General features: G+C 40.2%; 3 non-coding genes across 3 annotated transcripts; all 3 read left to right on the top strand.

Moving 5' to 3' along the window:
• Window positions 1-1,902: 1,902 nt before the first annotated feature.
• Window positions 1,903-1,975, top strand: TRNAA-AGC (transfer RNA alanine (anticodon AGC)). The gene has a single exon. It is a non-coding gene; the product is annotated as a tRNA-Ala (tRNA).
• Window positions 1,976-6,065: 4,090 nt separating this feature from the next.
• Window positions 6,066-6,138, top strand: TRNAA-AGC (transfer RNA alanine (anticodon AGC)). Its single transcript has one exon. It is a non-coding gene; the product is annotated as a tRNA-Ala (tRNA).
• A 977-nt stretch (window positions 6,139-7,115) lies between these two features.
• On the top strand, window positions 7,116-7,188 carry TRNAA-AGC (transfer RNA alanine (anticodon AGC)). Its single transcript has one exon. It is a non-coding gene; the product is annotated as a tRNA-Ala (tRNA).
• Window positions 7,189-10,000: the final 2,812 nt, after the last annotated feature.

The raw sequence follows: 10,000 nt of genomic DNA, 5'->3' as shown, positions 1-10,000 counted from the left end.
AGGGTTCAGGTATTCTTTAGCATGTGAGAGGAATTTGAATTCTTATGCAATCTCAAAATGAAGTTCTCACAACTTCCATTTTCATTTTCTCTTATTTTTTTTGACACTCTGTCCTCTGAAGGATGTATAAATCTGGCTTTCCTTGCAAAACAAGAGTAGAGGAATATCCAGGATTTGATTTTTTTCACAAAAAGGGATTGGTCTGCATACTGTCTTAAGGAGGGAGCCCGGCTAGCTCAGTCGGTAGAGCATGAGACTCTTAATCTCAGGGTCGTGGGTTCGAGCCCCACGTTGGGCGAAAACGAGTAATTTTTGCCTGAATATTGCATTGACTCTCATAATATGGAGATTAATCTTGCATTAGACCTGCAATAACTCCCAAAAATTGTCCAGGAATGGATTTCCTTCATAAAAAATGATTAGTCTGCATACCATCTTGAAGTGGGAGCCCGGCTAGCTCAGTCGGTAGAGCATGAGACTCTTAATCTCAGGGTCGTGGGTTCGAGCCCCACGTTGGGCGAAAATGAGTAATTTTTGCTGGACTCTCATAATCTGGTGATTATTCTTGCATTAGACATGCAATAACTATCAAAAATGGTATCTCCCTTGGTTTCTCATTGGTGGGAAATTTAACTTCAAGATTAGGTAGGGTATGAGTCTAGATGAACACACCACAATATCACTCATATTCGAGTAGTAAACAGGCCAACCTGAACTGTAAAACATCCCATAAGTGGAGGTAAGGCATAAGTTAGGAGTGAACTGAACACTGTTATGGGCAATTGGACTGCAAATAAAGTGTGGAAGGCAGTGAGGTTACTTTTTTCATGTTATGCAGATTAAACAGTCAGGGGAATTAGCTCAAATGGTAGAGCGCTCGCTTAGCATGCGAGAGGTAACGGGGTTGATGCCCGCATTCTCCATTATAAAATTTGCATACATTTTATTTTTAACTTGTCATTGCCCATGGTCATTGCAGAGTAAGAACAGAAAAATTACAGATGGCTTTCAAATATGGTCTCATTATAACAACTAAAGTGGTTTAATCAAAAGGGTTCAGGTATTCTTTAGCATGTGAGAGGAATTTGAATTCTTATGCAATCTCAAAATGAAGTTCTCACAACTTCCGTTTTCATTTTCTCTTATTGTTTTTTTAAACTCTGTCCTCTGAAGGATGTATAAATCTGGCTTTCCTTGCAAAACAAGAGTAGAGGAATATCCAGGATTTGATTTTTTTCACAAAAAGGGATTGGTCTGCATACTGTCTTAAGGAGGGAGCCCGGCTAGCTCAGTCGGTAGAGCATGAGACTCTTAATCTCAGGGTCGTGGGTTCGAGCCCCACGTTGGGCGAAAACGAGTAATTTTTGCCTGAATATTGCATTGACTCTCATAATATGGAGATTAATCTTGCATTAGACCTGCAATAACTCCCAAAAATTGTCCAGGAATGGATTTCCTTCATAAAAAATGATTAGTCTGCATACCATCTTGAAGCGGGAGCCCGGCTAGCTCAGTCGGTAGAGCATGAGACTCTTAATCTCAGGGTCGTGGGTTCGAGCCCCACGTTGGGCGAAAATGAGTAATTTTTGCTGGACTCTCATAATCTGGTGATTATTCTTGCATTAGACATGAAATAACTATCAAAAATGGTATCTCCCTTGGTTTCTCATTGGTGGGAAATTTAACTTCAAGATTAGGTAGAGTATGAGTCGAGATGAACACACCACAATATCACTCATAATCGAGTAGTAAACAGGCCAACCTGAACTGTAAAACATCCCATAAGTGGAGGTAAGGCATAAGTTAGGAGTGAACTGAACACTGTTATGGGCAATTGGACTGCAAATAAAGTGTGGAAGGCAGTGAGGTTACTTTTTTCATGTTATGCAGATTAAACACAAAGGGGAATTAGCTCAAATGGTAGAGCGCTCGCTTAGCATGCGAGAGGTAGCGGGATCGATGCCCGCATTCTCCATTATAAAATTTGCATACATTTTATTTTTAACTTGTCATTGCCCATGGTCATTGCAGAGTAAGAACAGAAAAATCACAGATGGCTTTCAAATATGGTCTCATTATAACAACTAAAGTGGTTTAATCAAAAGGGTTCAGGTATTCTTTAGCATGTGAGAGGAATTTGAATTCTTATGCAATCTCAAAATGAAGTTCTCACAACTTCCATTTTCATTTTCTCTTATTTTTTTTGACACTCTGTCCTCTGAAGGATGTATAAATCTGGCTTTCCTTGCAAAACAAGAGTAGAGGAATATCCAGGATTTGATTTTTTTCACAAAAAGGGATTGGTCTGCATACTGTCTTAAGTAGGGAGCCCGGCTAGCTCAGTCGGTAGAGCATGAGACTCTTAATCTCAGGGTCGTGGGTTCGAGCCCCACGTTGGGCGAAAACGAGTAATTTTTGCCTGAATATTGCATTGACTCTCATAATATGGAGATTAATCTTGCATTAGACCAGCAAATGATTAGTCTGCATACCATCTTGAAGTGGGAGCCCGGCTAGCTCAGTCGGTAGAGCATGAGACTCTTAATCTCAGGGTCGTGGGTTCGAGCCCCACGTTGGGCGAAAATGAGTAATTTTTGCTGGACTCTCATAATCTGGTGATTATTCTTGCATTAGACATGCAATAACTATCAAAAATGGTATCTCCCTTGGTTTCTCATTGGTGGGAAATTTAACTTCAAGATTAGGTAGGGTATGAGTCTAGATGAACACACCACAATATCACTCATATTCGAGTAGTAAACAGGCCAACCTGAACTGTAAAACATCCCATAAGTGGAGGTAAGGCATAAGTTAGGAGTGAACTGAACACTGTTATGGGCAATTGGACTGCAAATAAAGTGTGGAAGGCAGTGAGGTTACTTTTTTCATGTTATGCAGATTAAACACTCAGGGGAATTAGCTCAAATGGTAGAGCGCTCGCTTAGCATGCGAGAGGTAGCGCGGTTGATGCCCGCATTCTCCATTATAAAATTTGCATACATTTTATTTTTAACTTGTCATTGCCCATGGTCATTGCAGAGTAAGAACAGAAAAATCACAGATGGCTTTCAAATATGGTCTCATTATAACAACTAAAGTGGTTTAATCAAAAGGGTTCAGGTATTCTTTAGCATGTGAGAGGAATTTGAATTCTTATGCAATCTCAAAATGAAGTTCTCACAACTTCCGTTTTCATTTTCTCTTATTGTTTTTTTAAACTCTGTCCTCTGAAGGATGTATAAATCAGGCTTTCCTTGCAAAACAAGAGTAGAGGAATATCCAGGATTTGATTTTCTTCACAAAAAGGGATTGGTCTGCATACTGTCTTAAGGAGGGAGCCCGGCTAGCTCAGTCGGTAGAGCATGACACTCTTAATCTCAGGGTCGTGGGTTCGAGCCCCACGTTGGGCGAAAACGAGTAATTTTTGCCTGAATATTGCATTGACTCTCATAATATGGAGATTAATCTTGCATTAGACCTGCAATAACTCCCAAAAATTGTCCAGGAATGGATTTCCTTCATAAAAAATGATTAGTCTGCATACCATCTTGAAGTGGGAGCCCGGCTAGCTCAGTCGGTAGAGCATGAGACTCTTAATCTCAGGGTCCTGGGTTCGAGCCCCACGTCGGGCGAAAATGAGTAATTTTTGCTGGACTCTCATAATCTGGTGATTATTCTTGCATTAGACAAGCAATAACTATCAAAAATGGTATCTCCCTTGGTTTCTCATTGGTGGGAAATTTAACTTCAAGATTAGGTAGGGTATGAGTCTAGATGAACACACCACAATATCACTCATATTCGAGTAGTAAACAGGCCAACCTGAACTGTAAAACATCCCATAAGTGGAGGTAAGGCATAAGTTAGGAGTGAACTGAACACTGTTATGGGCAATTGGACTGCAAATAAAGTGTGGAAGGCAGTGAGGTTACTTTTTTCATGTTATGCAGATTAAACACTCAGGGGAATTAGCTCAAATGGTAGAGCGCTCGCTTAGCATGCAAGAGGTAGCGGGGTTGATGCCCGCATTCTCCATTATAAAATTTGCATACATTTTATTTTTAACTTGTCATTGCCCATGGTCATTGCAGAGTAAGAACAGAAAAATCACAGATGGCTTTCAAATATGGTCTCATTATAACAACTAAAGTGGTTTAATCAAAAGGGTTCAGGTATTCTTTAGCATGTGAGAGGAATTTGAATTCTTATGCAATCTCAAAATGAAGTTCTCACAACTTCCGTTTTCATTTTCTCTTATTTTTTTTGACACTCTGTCCTCTGAAGGATGTATAAATCAGGCTTTCCTTGCAAAACAAGAGTAGAGGAATATCCAGGATTTGATTTTCTTCACAAAAAGGGATTGGTCTGCATACTGTCTTAAGGAGGGAGCCCGGCTAGCTCAGTCGGTAGAGCATGAGACTCTTAATCTCAGGGTCGTGGGTTCGAGCCCCACGTTGGGCGAAAACGAGTAATTTTTGCCTGAATATTGCATTGACTCTCATAATATGGAGATTAATCTTGCATTAGACCTGCAATAACTCCCAAAAATTGTCCAGGAATGGATTTCCTTCATAAAAAATGATTAGTCTGCATACCATCTTGAAGTGGGAGCCCGGCTAGCTCAGTCGGTAGAGCATGAGACTCTTAATCTCAGGGTCGTGGGTTTGAGCCCCACGTTGGGCGAAAATGAGTAATTTTTGCTGGACTCTCATAATCTGGTGATTATTCTTGCATTAGACATGCAATAACTATCAAAAATGGTATCTCCCTTGGTTTCTCATTGGTGGGAAATTTAACTTCAAGATTAGGTAGGGTATGAGTCTAGATGAACACACCACAATATCACTCATATTCGAGTAGTAAACAGGCCAACCTGAACTGTAAAACATCCCATAAGTGGAGGTAAGGCATAAATTAGGAGTGAACTGAACACTGTTATGGGCAATTGGACTGCAAATAAAGTGTGGAAGGCAGTGAGGTTACTTTTTTCATGTTATGCAGATTAAACACTCAGGGGAATTAGCTCAAATGGTAGAGCGCTCGCTTAGCATGCGAGAGGTAGCGGGGTTGATGCCCGCATTCTCCATTATAAAATTTGCATACATTTTATTTTTAACTTGTCATTGCCCATGGTCATTGCAGAGTAAGAACAGAAAAATCACAGATGGCTTTCAAATATGGTCTCATTATAACAACTAAAGTGGTTTAATCAAAAGGGTTCAGGTATTCTTTAGCATGTGAGAGGAATTTGAATTCTTATGCAATCTCAAAATGAAGTTCTCACAACTTCCGTTTTCATTTTCTCTTATTTTTTTTTGACACTCTGTCCTCTGAAGGATGTATAAATCAAGCTTTCCTTGCAAAACAAGAGTAGAGGAATATCCAGGATTTGATTTTCTTCACAAAAAGGGATTGGGCTGCATACTGTCTTAAGGAGGGAGCCCGGCTAGCTCAGTCGGTAGAGCATGACACTCTTAATCTCAGGGTCGTGGGTTCGAGCCCCACGTTGGGCGAAAACAAGTAATTTTTGCCTGAATATTGCATTGACTCTCATAATATGGAGATTAATCTTGCATTAGACCTGCAATAACTCCCAAAAATTGTCCAGGAATGGATTTCCTTCATAAAAAATGATTAGTCTGCATACCATCTTGAAGTGGGAGCCCGGCTAGCTCAGTCGGTAGAGCATGAGACTCTTAATCTCAGGGTCATGGGTTTGAGCCCCACGTTGGGCGAAAATGAGTAATTTTTGCTGGACTCTCATAATATGGTGATTATTCTTGCATTAGACATGCAATAACTATCAAAAATGGTATCTCCCTTGGTTTCTCATTGGTGGGAAATTTAACTTCAAGATTAGGTAGGGTATGAGTCTAGATGAACACACCACAATATCACTCATATTCGAGTAGTAAACAGGCCAACCTGAACTGTAAAACATCCCATAAGTGGAGGTAAGGCATAAGTTAGGAGTGAACTGAACACTGTTATGGGCAATTGGACTTCAAATAAAGTGTGGAAGGCAGTGAGGTTACTTTTTTCATGTTAGGCAGATTAAACACACAGGGGAATTAGCTCAAATGGTAGAGCGCTCGCTTAGCATGCGAGAGGTAGCGGGATCGATGCCCGCATTCTCCATTATAAAATTTGCATACATTTTATTTTCAACTTGTCATTGCCCATGGTCATTGCAGAGTAAGAACAGAAAAATCACAGATGGCTTTCAAATATGGTCTCATTATAACAACTAAAGTGGTTTAATCAAAAGGGTTCAGGTATTCTTTAGCATGTGAGAGGAATTTGAATTCTTATGCAATCTCAAAATGAAGTTCTCACAACTTCCATTTTCATTTTCTCTTATTTTTTTGACACTCTGTCCTCTGAAGGATGTATAAATCTGGCTTTCCTTGCAAAACAAGAGTAGAGGAATATCCAGGATTTGATTTTTTTCACAAAAAGGGATTGGTCTGCATACTGTCGTAAGGAGGGAGCCCGGCTAGCTCAGTCGGTAGAGCATGAGACTCTTAATCTCAGGGTTGTGGGTTCGAGCTCCACGTTGGGCGAAAACGAGTAATTTTTGCCTGAATATTGCATTGACTCTCATAATATGGAGATTATTCTTGCATTAGACCTGCAATAACTCCCAAAAATTGTCCAGGAATGGATTTCCTTCATAAAAAATGATTAGTCTGCATACCATCTTGAAGTGGGAGCCCGGCTAGCTCAGTCGGTAGAGCATGAGACTCTTAATCTCAGGGTCGTGGGTTTGAGCCCCACGTTGGGCGAAAATGAGTAATTCTTGCTGGACTCTCATAATCTGGTGATTATTCTTGCATTAGACATGCAATAACTATCAAAAATGGTATCTCCCTTGGTTTCTCATTGGTGGGAAATTTAACTTCAAGATTAGGTAGGGTATGAGTCCAGATGAACACACCACAATATCACTCATATTCGAGTAGTAAACAGGCCAACCTGAACTGTAAAACATCCCATAAGTGGAGGTAAGGCATAAGTTAGGAGTGAACTGAACACTGTTATGGGCAATTGGACTTCAAATAAAGTGTGGAAGGCAGTGAGGTTACTTTTTTCATGTTATGCAGATTAAACACACAGGGGAATTAGCTCAAATGGTAGAGCGCTCGCTTAGCATGCGAGAGGTAGCGGGATCGATGCCCGCATTCTCCATTATAAAATTTGCATACATTTTATTTTTAACTTGTCATTGCCAAGGTCATTGCAGAGTAAGAACAGAAAAATCACAGATTGCTTTCAAATATGGTCTCATTATAACAACTAAAGTGGTTTAATCAAAAGGGTTCAGGTATTCTTTAGCATGTGAGAGGAATTTGAATTCTTATGCAATCTCAAAATGAAGTTCTCACAACTTCCGTTTTCATTTTCTCTTATTTTTTTTGACACTCTGTCCTCTGAAGGATGTATAAATCTGGCGTTTCTTGCAAAACAAGAGTAGAGGAATATCCAGGATTTGATTTTTTTCACAAAAAGGGATTGGTCTGCATACTGTCTTAAGGAGGGAGCCCGGCTCGCTCAGTCGGTAGAGCATGAGACTCTTAATCTCAGGGTCGTGGGTTAGAGCCCCACGTTGGGCGAAAACGAGTAATTTTTTCCTGAATATTGCATTGACTCTCATAATATGGAGATTAATCTTGCATTAGACCTGCAATAACTCCCAAAAATTGTCCAGGAATGGATTTCCGTCATAAAAAATGATTAGTCTGCATACCATCTTGAAGTGGGAGCCCGGCTAGCTCAGTCGGTAGAGCATGAGACTCTTAATCTCAGGGTCGTGGGTTCGAGCCCCACGTTGGGCGAAAATGAGTAATTTTTGCTGGACTCTCATAATCTGGTGATTATTCTTGCATTAGACATGCAATAACTATCAAAAATGGTATCTCCCTTGGTTTCTCATTGGTGGGAAATTTAACTTCAAGATTAGGTAGGGTATGAGTCTAGATGAACACACCACAATATCACTCATATTCGAGTAGTAAACAGGCCAACCTGAACTGTAAAACATCCCATAAGTGGAGGTAAGGCATAAGTTAGGAGTGAACTGAACACTGTTATGGGCAATTGGACTGCAAATAAAGTGTGGAAGGCAGTGAGGTTACTTTTTTCATGTTATGCAGATTAAACACACAGGGGAATTAGCTCAAATGTAGAGTGCTCGCTTAGCATGCGAGAGGTAGCGGGATCGATGCCCGCATTCTCCATTATAAAATTTGCATACATTTTATTTTTAACTTGTCATTGCCCATGGTCATTGCAGAGTAAGAACAGAAAAATCACAGATGGCTTTCAAATATGGTCTCAATATAACAACTAAAGTGGTTTAATCAAAAGGGTTCAGGTATTCTTTAGCATGTGAGAGGAATTTGAATTCTTCTGCAATCTCAAAATGAAGTTCTCACAACTTCCATTTTCATTTTCTCTTATTTTTTTTGACACTCTGTCCTCTGAAGGATGTATAAATCTGGCTTTCCTTGCAAAACAAGAGTAGAGGAATATCCAGGATTTGATTTTTTTCACAAAAAGGGATTGGTCTGCATACTGTCTTAAGGAGGGAGCCCGGCTAGCTCAGTCGTTAGAGCATGAGACTCTTAATCTCAGGGTCGTGAGTTCGAGCCCCACGTTGGGCGAAAACGAGTAATTTTTGCCTGAATATTGCATTGACTCTCATAATATGGAGATTAATCTTGCATTAGACCTGCAATAACTCCCAAAAATTGTCCAGGAATGGATTTCCTTCATAAAAAATGATTAGTCTGCATACCATCTTGAAGTGGGAGCCCGGCTAGCTCAGTCGGTAGAGCATGAGACTCTTAATCTCAGGGTCGTGGGTTTTTCGCCCCACGTTGGGCGAAAATGAGTAATTTTTGCTGGACTCTCATAATCTGGTGATTATTCTTGCATTAGACATGCAATAACTATCAAAAATGGTATCTCCCTTGGTTTCTCATTGGTGGGAAATTTAACTTCAAGATTAGGTAGGGTATGAGTCTAGATGAACACACCACAATATCACTCATATTCGAGTAGTAAACAGGCCAACCTGAACTGTAAAACATCCCATAAGTGGAGGTAAGGCATAAGTTAGGAGTGAACTGAACACTGTTATGGGCAATTGGACTGCAAATAAAGTGTGGAAGGCAGTGAGGTTACTTTTTTCATGTTATGCAGATTAACCACTCAGGGGAATTAGCTCAAATGGTAGAGCGCTCGCTTAGCATGCGAGAGGTAGCGGGGTTGATGCCCGCATTCTCCATTATAAAATTTGCATACATTTTATTTTTAACTTGTCATTGCCCATGGTCATTGCAGAGTAAGAACAGAAAAATCACAGATGGCTTTCAAATATGGTCTCATTATAACAACTAAAGTGGTTTAATCAAAAGGGTTCAGGTATTCTTTAGCATGTGAGAGGAATTTGAATTCTTATGCAATCTCAAAATGAAGTTCTCACAACTTCCGTTTTCATTTTCTCTTATTTTTTTTTGACACTCTGTCCTCTGAAGGATGTATGAATCAGGCTTTCCTTGCAAAACAAGAGTAGAGGAATATCCAGGATTTGATTTTCTTCACAAAAAGGGATTGGTCTGCATACTGTCTTAAGGAGGGAGCCCGGCTAGCTCAGTCGGTAGAGCATGAGACTCTTAATCTCAGGGTCATGGGTTCGAGCCCCACGTTGGGCGAAAACGAGTAATTTTTGCCTGAATATTGCATTTACTCTCATAATATGGAGCTTAATCTTGCATTATACCTGCAATAACTCCCAAAAATTGTCCAGGAATGGATTTCCTTCATAAAAAATGATTAGTCTGCATACCATCTTGAAGCGGGAGCCCGGCTAGCTCAGTCGGTAGAGCATGAGACTCTTAATCTCAGGGTCGTGGGTTTGAGCCCCACGTTGGGCGAAAATGAGTAATTTTTGCTGGACTCTCATAATCTGGTGATTATTCTTGCATTAGACATGCAA

This window comes from Lissotriton vulgaris, chromosome 1_1, assembly GCF_964263255.1.
Source record: "Lissotriton vulgaris chromosome 1_1, aLisVul1.2, whole genome shotgun sequence".
Lineage (NCBI taxonomy): Eukaryota > Metazoa > Chordata > Amphibia > Caudata > Salamandridae > Lissotriton > Lissotriton vulgaris.
This window is presented reverse-complemented; position numbering and strand designations above follow the sequence as displayed.